At 39.3% G+C, this 25,034-nt stretch overlaps 1 long non-coding RNA gene across 1 annotated transcript; it reads right to left on the reverse strand.

The window, feature by feature from the left end:
- LOC121971725 lies at positions 1–1,178 on the reverse strand. Its single transcript, XR_006109199.1, has 3 exons — positions 526–1,178; positions 305–432; positions 1–58 (listed from the first exon to the last, which is right to left on the reverse strand). It is a non-coding gene; the product is annotated as an uncharacterized LOC121971725 (long non-coding RNA).
- Between the last annotated feature and the right edge of the window lie 23,856 nt (positions 1,179–25,034).

Raw genomic sequence — 25,034 nt, forward strand, 5'->3', positions numbered from 1 at the left:
CGCCTCCAATCGAAATGGTCCAATCCGATAATCGAGGTACTCGTCTCGTGTCAAGGTCCTGTGTCACCAATATAAACATAATTTATTTAGCTAACTCAAATGTATAGCTAAATAAAATCCTTAAGGCTAAATTAGGATAAAACCCAAATCAATCTAACCATCTAGTAATCCAATTTATCTCCAATTCAATACATAAACCTAATTCATCAACATCACGTATCAAAATTACTACACATGATCATGTAATCAAATCATACCTAAATCAATCCATTATCCACAACACGTATCAAATCCCTACACTTACCTCAATTCACAACCGAACGAGATGCTGGAGCTAAATGGATGTTGCTGCTAGAAGGGGTGCTACTGGAACAAGATTACCCCACAGTATTGAATAGGACCTCTCTTCACCGCACTGCCCTAATCAAGCAGCTGTCCTCCAAGAACACCACACAACACACACAATTCCAGATCAGAGATCAACAAGAAATGGAGAATTCTAATCCAGAAATACATGATTCCAACCAGAACTCGCCTCCAACTGGGACCTCAGTCAGCAGTAAGGATGAGGAAGTCCACTGATCAAGCACAACTCCTCTGGTTTCTGCCCGCCAGCCCAAACACAACTCAATGATCCCAACCTCTCCAAATCTGTAACCTAGAATTAGGAGAATCAAGAACAACAAAGAAGGATCTGCTGACCAGCAGCGCTAAATCGGGCTAGGGCACGAAATAGGGGAGATCGGGTTATGGCTCTGCATCCCCTGGTGCTCACGTGGCCGGAAGATGAAGGGAAATCGGGCTGCCGGCAAGGGATCTGCATCCCTTGTGCTCGTACGGCCGGAGGAGGAAGGAAATCTTCGACCGACGCCCATGAACCAGACCTAGGGTTCGGATGCTCGATTTCCGGTGGCCCCTGGTGTCCGCGAAGAGATGGAAGCAGGCTCGGTCGGCGGTCGCTCAATGAAGAATGGCTCGGGTTGGCGTCGGGCAGAGGAGAGGAAATCGATCGGCCTCGGGAAGAAGAGGAATAGGTGATCGGCACCGAGAGGAAGGAGAAGAGGTGGGATCGGCGTCGGGAGAAAAGAGAAGGAAGAGATGAAGAACCGCCTCAAGCGGTTAGGGCACGGTGAGGAGATGGTGTCGGCGAAGCCTTGGGCACGCGGGGAGAAGGCAAAGAAAACGAAGAATTAAAAAGAAATGTAAATAAAGAAAATCCACATTTTCTCGCTAAAACGGGATAACCTAAATAAACTTTTCCGGGCCCCGTTTTTTTTTATCCTCGCTAACTCGTCCATACGAGCTCCGAAAAATTCCTGAAAAATTTCCAAAAATTCCGGAAAATTCACCTATCTTTATTTGCCATTTTTTTCGGTATTTTACATTCTCCCCCACTAATAAAAATTTGGTCCCCAAATTTCGTTATATACCATTAGCAAGTACTATCAACAGATAAAGAGTACAAAATGTTGAACGGTAAATTAAATCACGTACCTCAAGTGGAAAGATGGGGATATCGAGCTCGGATAGTATCCTCGAGCTCCCAAGTAGTCTCCTCGTCTGAATGATGTTGCTATCCGACTTTAACCAGTCGAATAGTCTTGTTCCGCAACTGACGCTCTTTCCGGTCCAGAATCCGTACCGGAACCTCCTCATAAGTGACGTCAGGCTGAATCGGAACTGTGACATCTGTCAGCACATGCGTCGGGTCGAGTATGTATCTTCTCAGCATAGATACGTGGAATACATAGTGCACGCCTGGGTGGATCGCAAATCGAGAGCGATGAGCCTCCTGAAATAACTCCTGTAAGACCGGATGAGACTGAGGTACACACAATCTGCCTCGGAAATATATAATACCCTCCTCGTCTCGTGTAAACTCGGTCTGCTGCCCGGAAGCTATCTGACTACTAATAAACTGTAATTGTTGATCACCAGCCTGTGCCTCTCAGATCCTCGTCCTGATCGACGACTGAGGAACCATGGTAACCAGAATACCCTACTTTGTAGATCCCTGCTCCTCAAGGTCTAACTCGGAGAAACCCTGAACCAAGTCTGTAACTGAAATTCGATGGCAAGCCAAAGTCCCTCTGGACTTCCTGCTGAGTGCATCGGCAACCACATTAGCTTTCCCCGGGTGGTAGCTAATGGTACAATCGTAATCCTTCAGGAACTCCATCCATCTCCTCCGTCGGAGATTAAGTTCCTTCTAAGTAAACAGATATTTGAGACTCTTATGGTCAGTGAGAATCTCAAATGTAACGCCATATAAATAATGTCGCCAAATCTTCATGGCAAAAATAATGGTGACTTGCTCCAGATCATGTACAGGGTAGTTCTCCTCATGCTCCTTCAACTGTCGAAAAGTAGGAGACTACCCTACCGTGCTGCATCAAAACAGCGCCAAACCCTGTAGAGATGCGTCGGTATAGAGCATGAATCTGCCCCCTTCAGAAGGTAAAACCAAAATCGGAGCCGACACTAGTCTCCGCTTCAGCTCCTCGAAGCTGGTCTCGTAATCCTCGGACCACGTGAACTTCAGGCCTTTTCTGGTCAGGCGTGTCAGTAACATAGCTATCCGAGAGAAACCCTCAACGTATCTCTGGAAATATCAAGCCAAACAGAGGAAATTGCGAGCTTCCTGCATAGACTCTGTCTACTTCCAACGGTAACAACCTCTATCTCCTGTGGAACCATGGTATACCCTACTGGTGACCGTGTGTCTCAAATATCTCACAGAAGACAATCAAAATACGCACTACTGAACTTCACATATAGACGTTTCCGTCGAAACATCTCTAGAACTATGCGAAGATGGTGTACGTGACTCACCGCGGACCCGAAATAGATCACAACATCGTCAATAAAGACAATGGAAACCAATCCAAACATCCTGGAAATACCAAAATCATCAAGTCTCTGAAAACATCTAAGGCTTCCCAAACCCGAATGGTAAAATCATGACACAAAATGTCCGTATCACAGACATTTCTAACCATACGATCCCTGACAATAAGTCTGAAATATAATCACCAACAATACAAATCACCAAAGAATAGATCCACCAGTGTGAGAGCAACGCTCCATTACAAGAAATACCACATATGTGGGAGCAACGCTCTACCACAAACAATCCGTAATAGGTGGGAGTAACGCTCCACCACAACAATCCAAATATGTAAGAGCAACGCTCTATCACAAACCATCTAAAATATGTGGGAGCTACAAACAATAATATGTAACAATACATAAATGTCCAAGGCACCTAACTATCCAACTAGAGGTTGCACAAGATCACTCAACCACATATCACTGTGGGCAGCCAAAGGTATAACAATCCAGCAATCACATCAAACTCATCGTCAAATCTATCAACATCGTAGTGAGTCACCCACTGATAAGAAAATGGGTTGACAGGGTAATCCAACAAATGACATAATGCAGACACTACACATCTTGCATTCAACATAAGTAGAATCATCATGCTGCTATCAACAATACACCTGGCACACGTGTTCACACAACATATGTATGATCGACATAATCCTCCAATTTGTACACACCACACATACTCACAACATAGATATAATTCATCGTGATACCTCCAACAATGCATACCAAACCCGTGTGCATATATCAACATAGGTATAATCAACAATACACCTCAAACAACACTCACATGACATATATACACCTATGCCAAGAGTATAATCAACGTAATACTTCCAACAAATCATAATCGACACGAGAGTACACACAGAATAAATATAATGAACAAGATACCTCGAATCTTACACCGAACACATCTGCACATATCACAACTCAGATTAAATCGATAAGATACCTCCAATAAAACACTTAAACATATGTGCACATTTCACAACATAGATTTAATCGACGAAATACCTCAAATAAACAATCAGACATGTATGCCTAACCACTCGGGTATAATCTACTAGAAATCCACAATAATCATAACTGGACAAGTATACACCCACTACGTGCAATTTAAACCGTCTATCAAGAACTTCTACAACACATAATAATCATATAAACACACCTCATAGATATGCAAAAATCAACATACTTAATCCAATCAACCTGACATTCCCTATTTTACCTTCTATGTTATCCAAATCCGACACAATACTTTTCATCCAGTCTTGACATTGATGAAAAAAATTGGTTACATTTAACACTTCAATAAAATTTATATCCTCAATATCTGAAACCATTACTAATCATTCATATGGAGTTATATGATCAAAAATTTTGTCAGGATTCACAAACCAATCCACTCATAATCAACCGAATATCATGTTCCATACATGTATCCACTCAGCATACCCATTTGCTGAGGATCAAATCAGAGCGTCTGGGACAAATTTCTTCACACAGGTGATTCCGCTGCTGCCCATTTGCATGATGCATCCGGGCCGAAATTTCTCCTATTGGTGATTGTAGAAAGTTTCAGATTGTCCGCCGTACAGGGGAGATGCTGCCGAAATTTCTTCGGACAGGGACTCATCATGGACTCCTTCTCGTCCACCAGTGTACTCTTCCGTAGTTTCTCATCCCTCGAACGAACCGAGCCCGTTGGCTCGCTTCCCATGCCATCCTTCTCGTCTGTTGTATCTTCCACTCGACTTCTTGTATTCCTAAGCTCTTGCACGCTTATACACAAGGCATCAAACACAAATAGGATCTAACTTAACCTAGTTGATCACATCAAAATTATCACAGGAGTACTTACAATCTCTCTTTGTTTGATATGCGTCAACCCAAGTTAAAGTTAAAGTTAAAACAAAATACAATATAATAAATACGTGAAGAAAATTTCAATGACACTAATTATTTTGAAAATAAGTATAGGAATAAATTTTCAATTATCCACCTCCCCCTTAACTTATAACTATTTCTCCCCCTTTGATCACATAAAAAATAAAAGCAAAAAATAAAATAAACCATTAGAAAATTTTAAATTTTTTTTCTAGAGGTACATAACAATAATTACCAATAAACTAATATTTTTAAGAAATACTTTATAAAAATATTCTTTTTTTACTAATTAATCATCTTTTTTTTAACAAAAATAACTTAAAAATTACTTTTCGATTTCTAAAAATCCTAAAAATTTTTGTCGAATTTAAACAGACTAACTACATTAGTAGAAAATTTTTCATAGAAAGATATTACTTACTCTAACAGAAATGATTTATTTCAATGGTACAACCTAATTTTTAAAAATATATCTTTAAACATATATTTTCAACTCTAAACATTATGATAATTTTCTTGGATATGTAAAAAGAATTATTTAATGGTAGAAAAATTAAAGTTTCTAAGTTTATGTTTTCTTGAATTTTTAATATTAAAAACTAACTTTTTAGAAAATAATTCATAAAATTTTTATTATTTATCAAAAAAATCTGAATAAAATTTACCTCAACAGAAACACTACTGTTATATTAGTTTAGAAATTTTGAATATAAAATTAAAATAGAAGATTATTAAAAAAAAATTCTAAGTCAAACAATTTCTACCTCAACAAAAAATTGAGAATTCAATCTAAAAAAGATTTTGGAATCCAGTATATGTTCTTGCCTATTGGATTCAAAAGAAATTTTGATAGTACATAATTCCTAGAGATTTTCCTTATTTGTCTTTTATGATTTTTAATGTACAAGTTAATTCTACCATAATTTCTAAACCTTGATTTTTACAAAATATTTGAACACGCATAGTCATTTTTCAAATTTTCTATTTATGCATTTAGTTTTTCATTTTCCATTTTTTAATTATCATACATTACTAAAGGACATGAATTTACTAAGTTTAATTTTAGCTTACCATTTTTATTTTTTAATTTTAGCATTTTTTTGAAAAGTATTTTAATAAATTTAAAAGATTCTTCAAGAAGTAAGGATCGTACCTTACTTATCTTGTAGTCTGATACTTCGTCTTCATTGCTATTTTCATCTGAAAATCCTCCCCCTTCGTTGTTGCTCATTTCTGAGGAACTTTTGTCGTTCCTCTGGTGATCTGCTATTAAGACTAATCTGGCATACTCTTCTAACTCCGATTCTAATGACGACGCTTTGTTCCATGTCGCCTTCAGGGTCTTGTGCTTCGATCTTGTTGGTCTTTTGCCCTTGTTTTTTTATTTCTTCTTTAATTTATGACAGTCATCCTTGATGTGTCCTTCTTCTTGACAGTTGTAGCATTAAAATTTCCTTTTGCTTCATAGGTGCTTCTTTACTTGTGACTTTTTAAATTTATTAGCATTAAGAAATTTACTAAAATTTCTTACATTAAGGTTGTCTTGTCTTTATTGATTGATGTTTCAGAGTCTGGATCGTCTGTTCTTGCCTTTAGGACAATTGTCTGACTTAGCTCCTTATTTAATTCTGTACATCTAGATTTGTGAAGTTCTAAGATCGAAAAAAAACTTTTTAATGAACTTATCTCTAGATTCATAGAAATGTAGTATGAGTCAACTATGGACGTTCATTCTTGTGTTCTAGGGAAAGCATGCAAAGCGTACTTTAGTGAATATCAATTTGTTACCTTTTCTCCAAGATTCATGTGTCTGGTGATCAGCTCCTTCAGTTTGGTATGCAGTTGTTGGGACCGATGTGCTCGCTGGGGGGGGGGGGTGAATAGCGTTTCGTCGCGCTTGCATCAGTTTGCTTCGTCTTGTTGTTGTGCAGCGGAATACTAGAAGACAAACACTCACAATGCTAACACCTAGGATTTACTTGGTATCCACCTCAAGAAGATGTGACTAATCCAAGGATCCATACACGACACGCTCCTTCACTATGAAAACCTCCTTCTCGGTCGCAGCCAGAGGCGGAGAAGCCTCGTACAAACTCACACACAACAACACAACTCACATAAGAAGAAAATACAAGATATAAATGAAATACACTCTTCTTCTTGCTTACTTGTTGCTTGTTGTTGCCTCTTGAACCTTGGGAATGCACCCAAGCGCCTTCAAGAATTGGCGGTGAAGATCGGAAGAAGCTCGCGTGAAAATCGCTGAAGATCGCAGGAGAAGAACGCAAAGTTCTGGCGAAGAAAACACTCCACCTAGGCTATATACAGTGCCTCCAATCGATTGAAATCAACCCCAATCGATTGCCACGTCAGCACCGCTCCATCGCAGCCATCCATCACCTGCATCCTATGCAACGGTTGAATCTCAATCGATCGGCCAATTGATTGGGACAGTCTGAATCAATCCACCGATCGATTCAGATGCTTTCTGTGTTCTCGCGATTGCGCGAGAACTCCCAGCTCTAATCGATCGACCGATCGATTAGAGATTCCCAATCGATTGCCCGATCGATTGGGAAGGCCTCTGTGCTCGCGACTCATGCTCCCAATCGATCTATCGATTGGGCCATTTCTTCCTTCGCAGTACACTCCAATCGATCGGTTGATCGATTGGACCCTGGTTCAATCGATTTCCCAATCGATTGACCATCCTAGACTTGACTCAATCTCAAGTCCAAAGTCTCCAACCCAACTCCCGGTCAACCGTGACCTGTTGGGTCTCCATGCCTAGCATTTGGCCACACCTGACCAACCTCGAACTAGCCTTCTAGCCTCCTCCATCAACCTCGCGTCCCTCGGATATCTCCGTATCCTTCACGCCTTGCCTTCAGGAGCTTCCTTCGACCTCATCCTAGTTGTCGGGTCTTCCTTGCCAAGTCATACCATGACTTACTTTACCAAGACCACATACTTGGACTTACACCCTTTGCAAGATCACACTTGGACTTTCTAATTGCCTGGCTCCTCACCAGGACTTTCTCCTTTGCCAAGATCACACTTGGACTTTCCAATTGCCTGGCTCCTCATCAGGACTTTTCCTTTACTAAGATCACACTTGGATTTTCTCCTGCTTAGCTCCACACTAGGACTTTCCCGTTGCCTGACTCCTCACTAGGACTTTCTCCTGCCTAACTCCTCACTAGGAATTTCCCATTGCCTAGCTCCTCACCAGGACTTTCCAAATGCTTAACCTGCAGTTAGGACTTTCCCAGTCAAGTCTCCTGTCAACCTTGACCTACTTGACTGGTATTCTCATCAACCTGGTCAATCCTTTGACTATCTCCATAATCGGACGATTGCTCCAGCAATCTCCTTATATTGTCAAACATCAAAACTCAAATCCCGACTCAAGCTTGACTCAACTCAAGCTTAGTCAAACTGGTCAAACATGACCTAGGAAAATTGTCCCAACAATCGCCCCCTTTTTGATGTTTGACAATTCCTCTAAGTTAGGCTAAATCCCATAGCCTTAACCTCTTCTTTATACCAAGGCTAAATCTCATAGCCTTAACCTCTTCTTTATCACAAGGCTACATCCCATAGCCTTAACCTCTTCTTTATCACAAGGCTAAATCCCATAGCCTTAACCTCTTCTTTATCACAAGGCTAAATCCCATAGCCTTAACCCTTTCATGACAAGGCATGAATGAAGGTTTCCTTCATTCTCTCCCTTTCCTAGAGGGTAAATTCCCCCTTCTTGGGACGAAGGCCTAACTTAACCTTCCATTCTCTCCCTTTGTCACACATAAAAAACTAAAAATAAACTCTTCTCCATAAGATTTAACTCTACGTTGTTTACAACCTCATATGTTGTTAACAACCCCATAATGAAGATCTTATATTCTTCATTGCCGCCAAGGATCCCCCTTGAGCTCTACTTCACTTCACAATGCTCATCCTAGAGCATGCATAAACTTCCCAATGAAACTCTCATTCATTGTATTCAATGCTCCCCCTTGAGCAGTAATCTTCTTCTCAATGCTCATCCAAGAGCATTTTTCACTTTACCAATGAAGGTATGATCCCCTTCATTAATCCAATGCTCCCCCTTGAGCAGTAACATGCTCCACAATGCTCATCCTAGAGCATTTATCATCCTAGCAATGGAGATAACCAATCTTCCATTGTTCTCCAATACTCGACCCTGAGTATTATCCATCACGAACGTTTAACCCCCTTCCGAGGTCCTTGAAAGTAAATTTTCATGCATTCAAGGAGTAACTCCCCCTAAAAACATGGTCAAACTTCCGTCATTGCACCAACAATAACTTGGAGTTCCTAAACAATTAGGAAAACCAAAACTTGAAGTTTTGAGGTTCAAAATTCAATAGTGAAACTAACTCCCAACCTAAACTTCACCTAAGTCTACCTTAACCAATCCATACTTGCTTTCATCATGAAAGCTCCCCTTAAATGTATATAAATGTATTCCAAGGGATTTGGAATGGTTATTGGAACTTGAAGTGTCTTAAAGTGCTGAAATCATGCTTTTCAGGCCAAAATCAGACTTCCCAATCGATTGAAGTTGGGAATCAATCGATTGAAATCACTTCAATCGATCCATTGATCGATTCCGCAAGCTACTGCTCGCAGAAATTCCCTCTGAATCGATCGGCTAATCAATCCAGCCTGGGTCAATCGATCGGTTGATCGATCCATTGACCCTTTGTTCATGGGAATTGACTTCCCAATCGATCGACTTATCGATTAAAACCATCCCAATCGATCAGCTGATCGATTGAGTTTCTGATTTTCTGAAATATAGTTTCAGTGAAATTCAGAAACTCTCCAAAAATTATACAAAATTATAAAAATCATGAAAAATCATGTAGATACTCTTTAGGGTATACTCTATCAAGGAAAAATAGTTTTCTATGAAAATACTTCCTATTTTCAAAGAGTGACACAAATTTGAAAACTCTTGAAAACTTCAATGTTTTCTCCTACTTTGTGTCTAACTATTCAATGATGATTACTATCAAAAGATAGTCTTCACCAAGGTTTTCCAAAAACCTTTTAAAATCATTTTCAAAACCAATATCCAACCATGTTCCTTGGGCTCTGTAACGACCCAATTTTTCCTATTTCAAGTTTTAAAAGTCCATAAAAATATTTGGAAATGCTTTTAAAATATTCTAGAGATTTTTAGGAATTTTTAGAGTATTTTTACGTAATTTTTGGAGGTCGTTTAGTATGTTTACAAAAAGAAACAAGTTTTGACAAAAAATCGTTGAAGGTGAGATTCGAACCCACGATCTCGACCCGAGCCAAACCTCAACCGAACCCAGCCCAACCAACTGGTCTGCGGTTGTTTTGTGATTAAGAAGGGAAGCGAATTTATTTAAGTTGTAATTGGAACAGAAATAGAACCTAGGTATTAAAGGATGAGTTAATAGAGTTTGGGATATTATTTTACCCGAACCCTAACCTCTCTTCCTCTTCTCCTCACGCGTGCGTCGGCGCTTTTGGGCTCGGGCGGAAACGCAGCAAGCTAGGGCTGGTCCTCCGGCGCCGGCGAAGCCCTTTCCCGGCCAACCTTCACCCGTGGGTGGTCATCCCGACGAAGGGATCTCGAAAGCACAAAGGAGCCGCCGAGTTTCAAGCTCCACCCGGAACCCTAGCCGCCTCTCCCTCTCGGTTGTAAGTCCAAGCAATCAAGGGGTAAGTACTAGTCACCTGTGGTAGGAGTAGCTTCGAGTTTCAGATTTTCGTTCCTTGCTTTCGGTTTTGCTGTGCTAATTTGCTGTCCTAAGGATGCTGGGCCGAATTTGCCATGTTAGGGCATTAGGTTTCGGATTTCTATGATAGGGTTTCCCTTTGGAGTAAGCTTGGGTTGTTGTTGAACAGAATTATAAGCTAGGGTTTTCCCTTTCATTCCTTACCTTCCGTAGCATACATATTAAGCATGCTAATTTATGGTTTGAGTTTAAATGTATAGAAGGAATTCATTTTAATTCTTAGCAAGTAAGCGCAGTAAGAAATGTTTAGATTACCTGTTATGTTGTTTCCTGCTGTGAGATACAAATCAGTGGCGTAGCTAATCTATAACATTTGCTAGGTATGCTAGTTATTGTTGAGTTTAGTTCTTTTCTAGAAGGTTAGCATGATCTAGATTGCAAATCAAAGTGTGTAAACAGGTTCTATTTATGCTTGCTGATTTTTGAGAATTTCGGCTGTTCACTTTGTAGTATTAGTGTTTCATCTCGCTGCCATGTATAAGAATGGGATTAGTATCTTCCTTGCAACTCAAAAAGGCAAGAATAGCCTTTATTTAAAGTATGCAGTATAGAACAACCTTATAGTTAGTGTTTCGGATGTGGTTTCTTTGGTTTCCGGATTTTAATTGTAGATTTGATAAGTGCAGAATTTTAGTTCATTAAGTATTAACTTCATTAAGTATTAACTGCATCCTTTCCTTGTGTCCCACTTTGTTAGAATTAATCAGAATGTGCAGATTTCTTTTCCTGCTAATAGAAGTGCAGTTTTCTTTTCTAGCTTTTCTTTAGTTATTAGTAAGCATGAGCAGACTCCTTTTCTATTGCTATTAAATGTTCAGTTTTCTTTAGTTTTCATTGCTATTATAACAAGCATGAACAGCCATGTATTCTAGTGGAAAAATAAGAATCCTATTAAATACTTTTAGAAGTATTAACAAGTAAAAGAAAGAAAAAGAAAAGAAAGAGAAAGGCCAAGGCCTTAAGTAAATTCCAAAGTCAAGACTTTAGGGATTTTGGTACACAAGGTGTCTATTAAAATGCCAAGGCATTTTAAGAAGAAGTAATTAAGATTATAAGTATTTTACTTTTAAGAAGAGGCTAGTACTCGACTTCACAAGGTTGTCGTTAAACAAATCCAGGTGTCCAATTCCAAGGTCTTGGCCCTGGTAGACCAAGGTCTGCTCTTTTAGGATTGGTGGCTCGCTACCCCAACCTATTAGGGAACGCGCATAAGATGGTACTAAGCCTGGGCCCAAGAAGAAGTTGATTATTATTTTAAAGTATTATAAATATAAGTTTTTTTTGAACAAGTAAAACGAGTTTTATATAATCATAAAGTATTAAAGTTTAAGTTTAGAACAAATGAAATAAGTTTCATATAGTTCTAAAAATCAGTAAGTTTAGTTCTTTATTCTACCATGTTTATCTAGTAGATGAGTAGTTTTTCATGTTTACCTATTAGATGAGCAGCATGATTAGCTATTAGAATTACATGAGTAGATTCCTTAGTTTTTCTTTGCTATCAGTTTAACATGAGCAGTATTGATTCCTATTTTTAGTCCTTTACTACTAGATACACATGAGCAGTTTCCTTTAGTATTATTTCCAGTGTTCAGTTTTATTTCTGTACACCATGAGTGCTTTGCTATTAGATGAGTACATGCAGCTTTTCTTTTAGCATTTCAGTTTTAATATTGTTGCATTATTTCTATGCACTTCGAGTTTTTGTGAGATAGATTAGTACTTACTAAGCGTTTCGCTTATAGATTTCTTTTCCCTCCTACTGCAGATAAAGGAAAAGCTAAAGTATGAAAGTAAGACGACAAGGTGGTGGTGATGAAGGTGTGTGATGGCTGGACTATGGAGAGATCAAGAGTTTGCTAAGGAGTTGTTAAAACTCACCTGTTTAGAGTTTCCTTTTCTTTTCTCCTTAATGCTATGATGGAGTTGAGATTGTAATTGAGTCTATTCCGCACTTGTAGCTTGTTATGTCTATTGTTGGAGTTATATACTTGTTTACCATTGCTAGAATAGTTTCCTTTGAGTTATTTTTTTTATTTACTGCGTGGTTGTGTAATTATATGTTCCAGCCGCCTGTGGCTGAGTATACACTGTTTGTATTGTTGATTTGGTCACTGGTACAGGGGAGACTCTGTCGAAATTTTTTGGTAGGAATTTCTCTGGGTCGTGATAAATCTAAGTGTCGCTAATAATAGCATAAGTGACACTAGTAAGTAGAGTAGTAGTTAGGTAACGGTCGCCCTTAGAGAGTAGTAGTAAGAAGGGTGGTTGTTACAGACTCAATGCACATGACTTGTACATTAGCTTTCCCAATGATTGGAAAACACATAACTGTGTTTTGATGAACCTAAAACTCAACAAGATGCACTAAATCAACATCTTGAGTTTTGTTCACCATCCTAACATCTCACTTGTATCTAATGTGTACTAAAACGCATACAAGTCACCTTATGGTTCTTTGTGAGATATATATTTAGTTTTACCCTAAACTAAGGGATCATGTATAACTATCTAGGCATTATGAAACTTATGATCATCCACCTAGGATGTCACTTGGTGTCATCCCATTTGTTGAGATATTTACCATTCATGATAAATGCATTTTGTCCTTAATTACAAGGAAATTAACATAATGCATGATGTTACATGACATACATCAAAATAAGCAATTTTCAAAAGAAAAAATACTATAGCTACATGATGTATGTATGACATGACATGGTATTTTTATGTTTTTCATACTAAAAATGAATGCAACACATGATGTCATGACATGTGATAAGCAATCAATCATGGCACTTTAGCATATATAGAATATACCTAGATAGACTATCTAAGTATCTTTAATCCCTTAGCTAAGTCTTTAAATTCTAATCCTAGATTGCCTATTGAAGAAATGCCACAACCCAACTTGGCATGTCTTTTACCCTTTCCTATTTGTTCCAATTGAAATTAAAAAATTAAATCCTCAAATTTTATTTGGCACATTTTACTCTTTCTAAGAGTGACAATTTGGATTAAGGTTTACATTTCCCTTAATTCCATAGGAAAATGCCAAATTCCCAATTTGACATTTCTTTTGCTTCTCTCATGTGTGTCAATTTAAATTAAATTCAACTCCTCAAATTTTGACACATTTTACTCTTTCAAAGAGTAACACTAATAATCCTTCTCATTTTCAAAGGTTAGTAAAACCTTGAAAATACTCTCCAAGTGCCAACTTCATCAAGGTTTGGTTGACTACCCTTCTAATTAGAGTTGACACTCTCTAAACCCATCTAGGGTGTAGAGAATATGCTCCTAGGAACCCAAAATCTATTGGTACTCCTTGGATGTTCTAGGTACTCACTAGGGATTGTTGGATCAAGAAGCGCTAGAGGGGGGGGGGGGTGAATAGCGCTCGCGGCTATTTCGTTTTTTGATTATCGGAATCGTATCGAGTAAGTCGTTCGAGTATAAGCACAGCGGAAAGAAATAGAAACAAGTACAAAAAAAGACACGAAAGATTTACTTCGTTCGGAGCCTGTGGCGACTCTTACTCGAAGGCCCGCGATCCTTGATCGCTTTCCGTGGGCAACAACTATAAGTACGAAAAAGAGTTACAGCTTTGAAGTACAAGTAAATAAAAAACTAATGGTACCGACGACAAGAACAGAATCTTGGAGCTTCGGATCGCCGGAGACTTGCAGCAGCACTTCCGGATGTCTTTTAGAGCAGCACATTGGAGACAGAAGACTTGAAAATTCATATGTTGAGTTACTGGTTGAGACCTCTTATAAAGGCTGTTCAAGGCGCCTTCTACTGTTCACCAAGGCGCCTTGAATGACCCGAGTCAGCCGCGGAGATAAGGGGCGAACTGGTCGAACCTTATCACAGATTTAAGGCGTCTTCCACTATTCACCAGGGCGCCTTCATCTGTTCAAGGCACCTTCCACTGTTCATCAAGGCGCCTTGAACAGCTTCTCACAGCCAGCTCCAGCCTTGCACCCGAGGCGCCTCCAAGCTCCATGAAGGCGCCTCGGACACTGTTCATCCGAGGCTTTAGGTTGCTCCTTTGCACCTGCAAGATACGTTAGTCCCAAACACTATCCTGCAACACAAAGTTAGCACAATAAATATGATAAATGAAGTATAGACAGTCTCCGGACTGTCCGAGTCTGACTTCGGGTTTCCGACCATTGTTCCCTCTACGGGGAACGCGTCATCACCTACTCCCCTCAGGAGAGATTACCTGATGCCAGTTCGATCCTCCAGATCGACTGGACTTTTGCTCGGCACTCAAGGCTCCCGGACTTTCTGCTGGACTTCCGCTTCCCGGCTGATCCAGTCTTTCACCTGGTTCACGACACCAGGACTTTCCACCTAGGGTTACCACCCCCTAGGACTTTTGCCTGAAGCCATCGATCTGCCAAGACTTTCCGCATAGGGTTACCACCCCCTATGACCTAGGGTTACCACCCCCTAGGGTTTTCCCTTTGCCTAACCGCAGCTAGGACTTTCCTGAAATCCTCAAGCAGACTTGTTAGATTACAAAACACCTTAACTTTGAATCCTTTGCCATTATCAAAACACGAGTTCGATCGTCGGATGCTTCCCACACCAACAATCTCCCCCTTTTTTATTATGGCAACTCAAATTCAAAGTTAAGTAAACAAACGAATAGATGAATACTTTTAACACAGGCAAATTTGCTAAGAATAGATGAACACATTTAACAAAGCAAATTTGCTAAAGTAAACCCTACGAATTTAAAGTTTAGCGCCAACTATATGCTCCCCCTTAATTGTTGCTCCCCCTTTTTATTATTTTAAATTTGAATTTTATTGTTATTCTCCCCCTTTGCCATACGTAAAAATAGTCATTTGATTTAACAAGATTTTGAAAAAAAATATTTAACAGTTTAGCTAAGTGAGAAAATATTTAACAGGTTAAATGACGTTAGCTTTTTAGAAACTTAGAAAAAGTTTCTAGAAAGTGGATCTTTTTGATAGTTAAAAAGCTAGTAAAACAATAATCTTTATTTAGAAATCTTTGAGGTAGCTTTGAAATCCTTGCTCTACTTAAGAAAACAAGAATTTATAAAGTTAGATTTCAAAGTAAGCTCAGTTTTAAAATTTTGAAAATAAAACTAAGTTCTTTGCAAGTATTGGATTTGAAGGCTATGGCTTAAAAAAACTTAGCTTGATTTTAAACAATACTTATTAAATTTTAGGGCTAGGAGGGAGCAGAGTAGCTAAAAATTTGGTTTAGGTTATTCATTAAAAGTCAGTTGGTCCTTAAGTCCAAGCATGAATCATGTTCAATAGATTAACTTACTAGGTATCAGAGCCCTAAAGATCAAAACATGCTTAACTAGAAAATTGAGTATCCCTTACCAACTGTCTAACCTTTAGCTACTTGTTGATTGCCTATAGGGCAACAACTTTCACATGGTTAGTCAAGTTAAGTCAATTTAGTCCAGTTAGATTTGACTAGAGCTGGTAGACTTGACTTGATTAATGTATATTGTGTGTTTAACGCCCAGACTCATATTGATGCACAGATATAAGCATTCTTGAGTTCAGGCTGTACCCTATGCATCTCACACCATTCTATGTTTTTCAATCACAATCAAGGTATACCTAGGTGTTTGTGAGATGCTCTGGCTTAATTCTAGGGGAACATGATTTCTAGGGGGAAAGCTTAGGCTAAGTCCAACTTTTTGAAAAGTCTAATAAAGTGGAATTTTAAAAATTATTTTTCCTAGATTTTGAAAGATGATAAGTAAACCCAGAATTTGTGAAACTGACTAAGCATACAAATAAGTATATATCACTTCAAGGAAGTCTAACAAAAATAGGTAGTGAAGTGAGGGTGTCTATCGACAACAATCCATAGTACAATGCATAAAATAGTCATATCAAATAGCAGGATCATCTACTCGAGGAGCATCAGCTGGAGGGTCATCAGCGGAAGGTGGTGCATAGGGTTGCTCGGGTGCTGGCTAACCTAGACGTCGTATCTCGTCACGAAGAGACGTAAATCCGGCAGCCATCTCGGACCGAATAGAGAGAACTATCCGTCGCGTCTGGATGGACTCGACCTTGAGTCGAGCAAGTCTGTCCTCGATGGAGAGTGATGTAGAGGTCGAAGGTCCAGTTGAGGTGGATGGTCCGGCAGACGGGGAAGGATCCGCGAAAAGATCCTCAGCTAAGAAATCAGCCCACTCCTCTCCCTCGCCTGGTATATCCTCGGCTGTTGGAGCGATAGGGGCAGCTGCTGGCTGTGGTCGTCCTGTCCAAGCTAGAACTCCATCAGCTGTGATATCAGCACCGGCTAGTCGACAACTACGGGATCCTAGCTCGTCATATATAGTAAGAGGAATGACTGTCCCCCTGGACACATCTATACCCTCTATGGTAGAAAAGAAGCGTGTCAAAATATGACAATAGGGCATGTGTACTATCTTGGAAGTGACTGTGCCAGATGCACAGATAATGTTCTGGAATATATGCAAGGCTATATCGATATCTAATCGATGACACAGGGCGTATAGGAAAAATGAGTGGGAAGTCCTCATCTTCGAGACATCCCGAGATGAGATCGGCAGAATGCATGCTGTCAGGACCCTATACATCACGTAGTCCTGAACCCGAAGAGAGACTGACCTGAACTCAGTTAGGCCAGCACGTCTCTCTTCCCCGAAGAAATACGTATAGATAGTATCTAACGTAATATGGGAGTAAGGATCGCCAAATGGCAGGTCCCTACTGGGGTAGCATAAGAAGGTAGACTCTGAAACCCTAAGTCCTAGGGTGGTGCGTAACAAGGTGGGAGTAAGCTCAATGTCAACGCCAGCAACTCTGGTGGAGTATCTATTATCATCAACCCTCTCAAGGTTGTGATAAAACTGTGCACATAATTCCTGGTTTACTGTATCAGTGCAGTAAACCAGTTGGTCCAGTTGATAGTGCTCTATCAACTGGATAGATAGCTGACAAAACTGGGTATAAAAGGTCCTATTTACATATCTAGGTTTGATAGGTTCAAAAGTGTAATTAGCAAAGGTATCCCTAAGATGTATAGTAGGGAATCTGATATCTGCTGATGGAAGTCTAGCTGGAGTAGGATCAACGTGTCGGCGCTTCCTATTTTCAATGATTTTACCAAAAATTGACACAAATAAGCAGAAATTTTACGTAAAATTTAATCGGGAAGGATTGGGATTATACCTAGGAGGCATTGCCAAGTGTTGAGGAAAGATTAAACGGGTTGAAGGCGCCTTGGTTGCTAGAAACCGCACGCGGAAGACGTGCTCGGCGTCGGCAGAAAACAAACAGAAATAATCTGTTCGTTTCCTAAAGTTGGGAATTGAAGGCGCCTTAAGCATCTTAAGGTGCCTTAAGTAGCTTTTTGGAGGCGCCTCGGATCAATCCGAGGCGCCTTAAGGTGATGTGGCGGGAACTTTCCCGCCGCACTTTGGAGGCGCCTTCCCGTGTGGCAGGCGCCTCCACGAGGCATTTTTTTTTAAATAAGATTTTAAAGTTAATTAAATTTGAAAAGAGTTTTAAAATAATTCTTTAAAATTGAGTTAAAGATTATTTTGAAATTGAGTTTTAAAATAATTTTGAACTTGAAAAATAATTTTGAAATTTAGTTTTAAAATAATTTTGAAATTGAGTTTTTAAAATGATTTTGAATTTTAGTTTTAAAATGATTTTGAAATTTAGTTTTAAAATAATTTTGAAATTTAGTTTTAAAATGATTTTGAAATTGAGTTTAAAATAATTTTGAAATTTAGTTTTAAAATGATTTTGAAATTTAGTTTTAAAATGATTTTGAAAGTTAGTTTTAAAATAATTTTGAAATTGAGTTTTAAAATGATTTTGAAATTTAGTTTAAAATAATTTTGAAATTTAGTTTTAAAATAATTTTGAAATTGAGTTTTAAAATGATTTTGAAATTGAGTTTTAAAATAATTTTGAAATTTAGTTTTAAAATGATTTTGAAATTGAGTTTAAAATAATTTTGGAATTTAGTTTAAACATGATTTTGAAATTTAGTTTAAAATAATTTTGAAATTGAGTTTTAAAATGATTTTGAAATTGAGTTTAAAATAATTTTGAAATTTAGTTTTAAAATGATTTTGAAATTGAGTTTTAAAATGATTTTGAAATTGAGTTTTAACATGATTTTGAAATTTAGTTTAAAATAATTTTGAAATTGAGTTTTAAAATGATTTTGAAATTGAGTTTAAAATAATTTTGAAATTTAGTTTTAAAATTGACTAACTTGATTTAAATTTAAGTCAATTTTCATAGTTTAATTTCTTAGTCATCTGACCCTATCTAAATTGTCAATCAGGGAACCCTATAATTGTTGTGAGATGAATTATTGTTGAAATTTAAGGGTCTGGTTTAACTTTGTGTTAGATTCAGGTTTAGTTTTGGGTTCAACAAGTAAGCGTTCTTTGGATAAACTTCTGGGCCATGGTGAGTCACAAGGAGCTCATTAAAGTAACCATGCCTTCGAGGTTTCCCAAATAGTCCTACCCATTGAACTTAATACTAATCCTTGGTCTAACTAGTTAGGATCCATTTAAGGGTAGCTTCGGTCAGTTCCACTTGGCCAAATGCACCAGGTCGAAGCCATATCTTCCTAGACATGCGATGCCCAAGCTTCCCTAACGTACTATCATCCAAAAACTTCACCAGTACTGTGGGTCAAGTTAAACCTAGCCCGTTTTAATTTAACCTTAATTACCCTGCCGGGTAATCTACTCTTGTTTTACCCATTTCGGGTAATTCAGTTGGGGGTGCCAGCTAGTCTGGATCCTCCATCTATCTTTGATTTTGATTTTTAAATTTTGAATTTATAATTTAATTTTGAATTTTGAATTTATAATTTAATTTCGAATTTTTTTTAAATTGATTTTGAATTTTAAATTTATAATTTAATTTTGAATTTTTAATTTGATTTAATTTCAAATTTTTTAATTTGATTTTGAATTTTGAATTTTGAATTTATAATTTAATTTTGAATTTCGAATTTTAAATTTATAATTTAATTTCGAATTTTTTATTTTGAATTTTGAATTTATAATTTAATTTCGAATTTTTTAAATTGATTTTTAATTTCAAATTTTTAAATTGATTTTTAATTTCGAATTTTTAAATTGATTTTGAATTTTGGATTTTGAATTTTAAAATTTTAAGATCGTTTTTCTTTTAGCTCCTCCTGGATCATAGCCTCGATATGGTCTATCGAGGTAGTGTATTTGATCCTTCGGAACCCAGTATTGGCCAAGTCCAACTTGATTGATCAACTTGGACTTGGGGACCCATGCTTGGACTGATTTACTACTTTGTTTGTTTATTAGGGATAAATAAGATTTATATTTCTTTTTACTCTTATATCCTAGCCCAGTTCTATTGTAGACGGCTCTTTGTGTCCCAAGAATTAGGTCCAGATTCTTGGAGCCCAAAGAAAACCGTTCTAAGGTATTTTTTAAATCCTTGACCTGATTTTTCAAACTCAAATTTTCTTCCTCAAGTTTTTGAACTTGAGTTGAATCTTCAGTCTGAACTTGATCAGGTAAGGATTTTGAGTTAGTTACTTCTTTAAGGACAACTACTTCCTTTATAAGTGACTTTATTTTAAGATTTGACTTAGCTAATTTGCGAAGTAAATAATTGACTAAATTATTAAGCCTCGGAATACTTACAGCGGAGTCTGGCCCTTCGGAAACGGATGCGGATCCGTGGCTTTGTTCGAAGTCGGCCTCTGACTCGCTCTCGCTCTCGGATTCGATGATTTGGTCCCGGGCCATCAGTGCGAGTAAACTCGTCTGATCGAGTTCGTCGTCGTCGTCCTCTGAAGAAGATTCGTCCCAGGTTGCCTTCAGGGCCTTCTTTCTTCTTTGCTTCTTGGCTTCCTTTTGGTTGGGGCAGTTGGCTTTGATGTGCGCCTTCTGGTTGCACCCGTAGCAAGTGACTTCAAACTTTACCTTCGAGTTCGGTTGGGCCTCCTTGGATTGAACTACCTTCTTCAGGTCTTTCTTGTTGAAGCCCTTCTTCTTCTTGTAGAGCTTCTTCACAAGATTGACTAGTTCGCTGGTCAGTTCATCTTCTGAATCTTCTGAGTCGGGTTCGTCTTCTGATTCCGGTTCAAATTTTCGTCGGGATCTTGGTTCGCGTGTTCGACTAGTACCTGCAACCAAAGCGATACCCTTCTCGGTCGGCTGTGTATTAGTTTGTTCATAAAGTTCAAATTCACTAAATAATTCATCTAATTTTAAGGAAGACAAATCCTTGGAGACTTTGTAGGCATCTACCATCGATGCCCACAATGTACTCCTAGGAAACGAGTTAAGAGCATACCTTATAATGTCCCTATTTTCTACCTTCTGCCCGATTCCATGAAGAGAGTTCAGAATATCTTGAATTCGAGTGTGTAACGAGCTTGCCGTCTCGCCTTCCTGCATTTTTAAGTTGTATAGTTTATTAAGTAACAAATCACGCTTACTTACCTTGGTTTCCGAGGTGCCTTCGTGAAGTTCGATCAGTTTCTCCCACAACTCCTTTGTGGAAGAGAACGGACCGACTCTGTTGAGCTCTTCCTTGGTAAGACCGCACTAGATGGTGCAGGTGGCTTTAGTGTTGGCTTCCACCTTTTTGATAAAGGATGGCTCCCAGTTCTCACAGGATGTAGGCTTGCCGTCTACATTAGTTGGTAGTTGCAGTCCTGTCTTGACTATCATCCAGGTGTCGAACTGGATCTTCAGATATATCTCCATTCGCCCCTTCCAATATCTGAAGTCTTCTCCGGAAAATAGTGGGGGACGAACAGTGCTGTATCCTTCTTGTTGGGCCATTTAGTTCTAAATAAAACACAAACAAGAGGATCTATTCCAAGACTGAGTCTTGGATTAGTAGTGCGGGAAGAAGAAGAAAAAATAATGAGCTCAAGTGGTATTGACCAACTTTGAGCAACACCGATTTGAAAAAGAATTAGAATTTTAGCTACTTAGCTAATTTCTAATTGACTCCGAAAGAAAAATAAACAAAATACCACGAAAAAAAACTGTTTTGAATGATGGTTGCACCAATTCAAAACAACCCCGCTCTGATACCAATTGTTGGATCGAGAAGCGCTAGAGGGGGGGTGAATAGCACTCGTGGCTATTTCATTTTTCGATTATCAAAATCATATCGAGTAAGTCGTTCGAGTATAAGCGCAGCAGAAAGAAATAGAAACAAGTACAAACAAAGACACGAAAGATTTACTTCGTTCGGAGCCTGTGGCGACTCCTACTCGAAGGCCCGCGATCCTTGATCACTTTCCGTGGGCAACAACTATAAGTACGAAAAAGAGTTACAGCTTTGAAGTACAAGTAAATAAAAAACTAATGGTACAGACGACAAGAACAGAATCTTGGAGCTTCGGATCGTCGGAGACTTGCAGCAGCACTTCCGGATGTCTTTTAGAGCAGCACGTTGGAGACAGAAGACTTGAAAATTCATATGTTGAGCTGCTGGTCGAGACCTCTTATAAAGGTTGTTCAAGGCGCCTTTTACTGTTCACCAAGGCGCCTTGAATGAGCTGAGTCAGCCGCGGAGATAAGGGGCGAACTGGTCAAACCTTATCACAGATTCAAGGTGCCTTCCACTGTTCACCAGGGCGCCTTCATCTGTTCAAGGCGCCTTCCACTGTTCATCAAGGCGCCTTGAACAGCTTCTCGCAGCCAGCTCCAGCCTTGCACCCGAGGCGCCTCCAAGCTCCATGAAGGCGCCTCGGACACTGTTCATCCGAGGCTTTAGGTTGCTCCTTTGCACCTGCAAGATACGTTAGTCCCAAACACTATCCTGCAACACAAAGTTAGCACAATAAATATGATAAATGAAGTATAGACAGTCTCCGGACTGTCCGAGTCTGACTTCGGGTTTCCGACCGGAAACCCTAGGTCGACTCGACGCCTACTGTTCCCTCTACGGGGAACGCGTGCTCACCTACTCCCCTCAGGAGAGATTACCTGATGCCAGTTCGATCCTCCAGATCGACTGGACTTTTGCTCGGCACTCGAGGCTCCCGGACTTTTTGCTGGACTTCCGCTTCCCGGCTGATCCAGTCTTTCACCTGGTTCGCGACACTAGGACTTTCCACCTTGGGTTACCACCCCCTAGGACTTTTGCCTTGAGCCATCGACCTGCCAAGACTTTTCGCATAGGATTACCACCCCCTATGACCTAGGGTTACCACCCCTTAGGGTTTACCCTTTGCTTAACCGCAGCTAGGACTTTCCTGAAATCCTCAAGCAGACTTGTTAGATTACAAAACACCTTAACTTTGAATCCTTTGCCATTATCAAAACACGAGTTCGATCGTCGGATGCTTCCCGCACCAACAGGGATGACTTCCCTAGATATCTTCCTAAGGACCTTTCTAGGCTTCTTAGAAGCCTTGGTCACCTCTACTAGGTTACTTTTAGGAATAACTTCCCTTGTAACCTTCTTTGTGACTTTGTTAGACTTCTTAGAAGTCTTAGTCACATTGGTCTTGCCAAAAGAACCTTTAGGGATTCCTTCCCTAGTATCCTTGACTTAACCTTTACACCTAGGGTTGGTCCCATAGCTATATGGAACCCTATGAAAAGAAGTCACATCCTTCTTGACTTTAGGTTTGTATCTCAAACCTCTATAGTCATTGGATGGCTCTTGTCTAACTTTTCCTAGGTTATGCTCATTTTGACCCCTGAGCATGTTTTCCATTCTTGCTAGGGTCCTTTCTAAATTATCAAGTCTTGACCTTAAGACTTGATTGCCCACTCTTAAATCCGTAGATTTGAATTTTTCTTGATTCCTATGAGCATTTCTATATTTAGACATATATCTATAATCCTTAGAATTATTGTCTAAGTTGCTATCTACCTTCTTAAACTTAGGTATGGTAGATCTAGCATGAGGAGGAATATATTTATCCTTAGTGGCATCATGCTTCCTACTTTCATGATAATTAGCATTAAAATGATAAGAATTATTTCTAGCATGCTTTTTATTATGTGTCAAAGGAATGGATTCATTAAACGATACCTTGCTTTTTACCTTGGAAGCTCCCCCTAGACTTGGGCTTCCTCCTTTGACTTTGGTTGTTTTCTTCCCCTTTGGACATTGACTTCGATAATGCCCATTTTGGTTGCACAAGAAACACACAATGTGTTCCTTGCTCTTCTTTATTGTGGGGATTGTCTCCTTGGGCTTCTCCTTGCCCTTGGGTACTACTTGGCTCTTCTTCTTGGCCAATTTGGGACATTTGCTCTTGTAGTGTCCATATTCCCTACACTCAAAGCAAATGATATGGTTTTTGTTATTTACAATTGAAGTTTCTATACCTTTGCTTGTAGGGATGATGCTTGATTCTCTATTTGATGTAGCTTGAATTGTGGAGGTTGCATCATCTTTTTCTTCTTCTCCTCTTGAGGATGTGGATGCTTCCACCTCTTCCTTTCTTGAAGATGTGGATGATCTCTCCTCATCTTCCTTCTCCTCCTCTTCCTTTTCCTCCTCGAATGTTGCTCTTGTGTCAACATCGGATTGATCCTTCTCTTCTTAGACCAATGATCCCTTCTCCTTAGGCTCATCCACTCCTTGACATTGAGTGGGGTTCTGATGATAGGCAATGGCCTTTTTACAAAGATCACTTGCACTCGTGCATTCACCTACACTCAAAATTATGTTAGAGGGTAATAGATTTAACAAAATTTTTGTTACCTCCTTATCCGCCTCCGTTTGCTCCCTTTGTTCCTCGGTCTAATGTCGAGGTCAGAGGTGCTTACCCTTCTTGTCCGTTGGAGCTTCAAATGGGTCCTCCAAAACAACCCATTGGTTCCAATCCATTTGGAACCATGTCTCCAACCGAGTTCTCCAAAAATTGAAGTCCTCTTTGTTGTACGGAGGTGGAATTCGGATATCCCATCCGAGCGGTCCTTCAATCTCCATCTTCTTCTTCCTCTAGCTTCTTGCTCTCTTGGCGGTTAGTCTGTAGAAGAGCGACCTCACTCTGATACCAATTGTTGGGACCGATGTGCCCGCTAGATGGTTGGGGGGGGGTGAATAGCGTTTCATCGCACTTGCGTCGGTTTGCTTTGTCTTGTTGTTGTGCAGCGGAATACTCGAAGACAAACACTCGCAATGCTAACACCTAGAATTTACTTGGTATCCACCTCAAGAAGATGTGACTAATCCAAGGATCCACACACGACATGCTCTTTCACTATGAAAACCTCCTTCTCGGTCGCAGCCGGAGGCGGAGAAGCCTCGTACAAACTCACACACAACAACACAACTCACACAAGAAGAAAATACAAGATATAAATAAAATACACTCTTCTTCTTGCTTACTTGTTGCTTGTTGTTGCCTCTTGAACCTTGGGAATACACCCAAGCACCTTCAAGAACTGGCGGTGAAGATCGGAAGAAGCTC

Source organism: Zingiber officinale, chromosome 4A (genome assembly GCF_018446385.1).
Source record: "Zingiber officinale cultivar Zhangliang chromosome 4A, Zo_v1.1, whole genome shotgun sequence".
Taxonomy (NCBI): Eukaryota; Viridiplantae; Streptophyta; class Magnoliopsida; order Zingiberales; family Zingiberaceae; genus Zingiber; species Zingiber officinale.